Source organism: Oreochromis niloticus, linkage group LG6, assembly GCF_001858045.2.
Source record: "Oreochromis niloticus isolate F11D_XX linkage group LG6, O_niloticus_UMD_NMBU, whole genome shotgun sequence".
NCBI lineage: Eukaryota > Metazoa > Chordata > Actinopteri > Cichliformes > Cichlidae > Oreochromis > Oreochromis niloticus.
The window spans coordinates 16,587,430-16,591,166 of NC_031971.2; positions in this window are offsets into that span (position 1 = coordinate 16,587,430).

A 3,737-nucleotide genomic window follows, 5' to 3' on the forward strand; every position below is an offset into this window, starting at 1 on the left:
TAGTGAGGTGTAAAGTCAATATTTCGTATGACAAAGGAAAGCTTTCTTGTCATTTCTTAAAGTAGTCTTCAGGAATAGTTCTCCAGGCCTCTTGAAGGACATTCAAAGCTCTTTAGATGTTGGCTGCTTTTCATTCTGTTCTCTGTTGATGATCCCACACTGCTTCAATAATGTTGAGGTCCGGGCTCTGGGGAGTCCGAGCCATGACTGATAGTGTTCCACTGTGTGTTTTTCTATTGCATAGTGCAGCGGTCCCCAACCTTTTTTGCACCACGGACCGATTTATGTCTGACAATATTTTCATGGACTGGCCTTTAAGGTAAGATAAATACAACAAATAAAACCAATACCGGTACCAAAAAAAGTAAGATTTATTCATAACACACGGGAAAAGACCCAGGGAAACCAAGTTAACGATAAAATCGATAAAAAAATAACGCTAAAACCCAATAAAAACCCTGAAAATCATGAATTTCACACCCAAGCCTCAACTCTTGCAGCCCGGTACCAAACGACTCTGGTCTGTGGCCCTGGCGTTGGGGACCGCTGGCATAGTGGATAAAAATGTGATGGATGTTTCTCTGAAAATGTCAGGTACTACGACTGGAGTGAAAAAACAGCCAATGTCCAAAGAAAAACTTTGAAAGACCTTCAGAAAGTCTGGAGAACTAAATAAGTAAATTGAGGTGTATCTCAAGACTTCTGGACAGCACTGTAAGCTTTTTCAAACTTAAATGTTAGCTTTTCATTGTTTTAGTAATAACTGAACTTATCTTCTGAATCTGTATTGTGCCTTTTATTCATCACTGTTCAGGTCATAACCCCTACAATAGACTGGCGCTCTGTCCAGGTGTGTACTGCACCTCTTACCCAATGGCTGACAAACACCAATCAAACCATTTTGTTTGGTTTACACTTATTGTTAACCAATCAAAACAAACAAACAAAAATTTAAATTTAATTTAAAACCATTTTAGAGGCACACAAACCACTTCCCATATGGAAAAGAAATAGTAAAAACTTATATGATTTACTCATGAAAGTGGCCATTTTCTCATTACTTTCATATATTGTTTTAGTAAGTATCCAAAACATACAAGTTTCATTTATATAATTTTTCAAGGGATCTTATATCTGTTTTCACTCTTGTATGCTTTTCATACAAGTTTCACAGAAGACAGATACAAACTTTATAAGATTTATATATATCTTTTCCATATGGGTTACTACACATGTTTTTGCCATATTGTAAAAAAAAAAAAAAAAAAAAAAAAAAAAAAAAGTATGTTTACAAAGTGAGAGTGAGTCTGGGAATATGAATTCAGATTTGCTCACTTAATAAATACACTGGCTGTAAGTGGTAATCATTTCAAAAATGGTTGTTTAAGAATCACCCGTTTCAGGCATTCAGAAATAATATAAAATGGATATATTGGATAATATCAGTCATTTAAGCACAATTTTAAAATAAAACATGCATATTAAGGTTTTCTACATTATTTATATAAAGGCCAGTAATAACAATGTAAATAAACCTATGCATAAGTGTGTGTATATACAAGGACTGGCTTTATATGGTCACTGCTACTTCACCAAACAAAGTTATTTGAATGCTGGCTCCGAAACTCTTTACTCATTTTTGGCATGCATTTGTAAAATGTGAATAATATGAAAATAACAGAGGCTTGTCAGATCTGATCAAATTATGCTTTCCTCAGTTTAAGATGAAGTGCTTTACAGAAGCTACAGTTTGCTGTTTTATATTCTTCCTATAACAGTGTGAAGCTTGTGTAGCACTACTTGTTATGATGTGACTTTCATTTGAATTTCATTTCATTTGTATTAAATAAAAACTTTTTTTCTTTGTCCAGAAGCCTATTTTTCTTTCTCCACCGTTAGCAAACAGTAATTAACATTTGGTGAGGTGTAACACTGTGCTGCACATATTCCTAGGTTGATACCTGCGTCTCCTTTTAGTGTAGTGAGGCCATGATTAGTACTAATTAAATCTGAACATATTGGCTGAAAGGAGAATCATATTTAATGGTGCTGTACAGCAACTTTACATCTACATGAATACGATTACAGAAGCGGACGTGCAATTTAACACACAATAAAGCCCAATTAACTGCCGTGTCCGTTTTCAGCTCATCGCTAATAGACTGGCCTATATTTATGTTTCCTGTCTAAATTCATGAGGCATATAATATTCTTATAATTTCCATCTACAGCAATGGGCTGCCCAGTGTTTGGGGCCGATCCAGCTGCTATATCCAGCCTGTTTCCATGGGCTTCCGCTCCCTTTTAATGACAAATGACAGCATCAGCCTATATCAATCTGCCCCACAGGATGCTTTAATCCGCCATTAAGCAGATGAAATGTTGCACTGAGCCCGCAGAGCAGCAGTGACGGCAGGAGCGGTTCTAAAATTCGTATGCACGCCCCTCCGGCCTGACCGCAGTCATGGACACCCTGCGTCAAACCACCCAGTGCAGCAAAACACAAACCTCTTCCTCCTCGGAACTGGATCCAAAGGTCTCAGTTATCCCCTATTTATACGCAGTGTATATTTACAACGGGCCGGATGATTAGGATGCTAGCGAGTAGCGCAAGAGCAAAGAGAATGCGGGGGAAATCTTCCTCGGCTATTCTGAGGAGACAAGGGGTTTATCAGGGGTGAGCCACCTCTCTGATGTCAAAGCTTGTTTTCAAAGAATCTGTCAGAGCTCCTTTACCAAGGTGTTTATCACCTCCTGCAGCTGATCCCTAACAGCTTTTTCTTTTATAACTTGTACATAATCAGATAATTTATGTGAGGCTGAGATCTAGACTGCAAAAGACACCAGGGAAAGAGAAAAGAAGAGAGTCAGTTACACTGAATCAGTGCACAAACAGCAAGAGCGTCACTCACAAATCTATGTGTAACCATAGTTTTAAAAACCACCCACGATGAGATGTTCAGGACTCAACACCCTTGATCTTTCTTTCATCTATGTGAGATGAGAAGGTGGAAGGTTTTCCAACGTCGGTGTTCGTGTGGAGCAGTTAAAGTTGATCTGATCTGCAGCAACAGTGTGATGTGATCAAGTCAGAGTCTGTGCCACGAAGAATTGAGGCAGCTTTGAAGGGAAAAAGTGGTTCATGCAGGTACTAGCTTCATAAAGCCTGGCGAGTGTATGCTTGCATGCCAAGAGATGAGGAGAGAACCACGAGGCACAACTGCAATCTGATTCAGAACTAAATATACGGTTGGAAAGGATGCGGCACATGATCGTCACCCACATAGCTGTCCTCAAACGGGAGCCTTGAATTATGCCAGAAAATCCAAAATGTGAAACAAATGATGCAGCAAAATGTGATCTGATGTTAACAATAATGTACAGAGATATCCAGTGTTTCTGAATATCTTCATACATCAGGTATTCTGGTAACTCTACACGCACTTACACACCAGTAGCTGGAGAGAGCTGTTTCATCTACTTTAAAACTAGTTTAGATGTTCATGCCTGAAAAGAGTTGCGGGCACGCTCAGAATCTGAAGAATGAGCACTAAAACTTTCAGCTTTCAAAAAAGCAAAACATCCATTAAGGCTTATGTCAGCCTGTTACGCTGTGGAATGTTAAACTAGTTCCAGTTTATTAAGTCGCTTTCTTAACCCATTTTTTAAAACACTTCCCATCTAATTTTTTTTTTTAAATCAAAGAAAAACGCAGGCGAGATTGATGCCAAATAAAA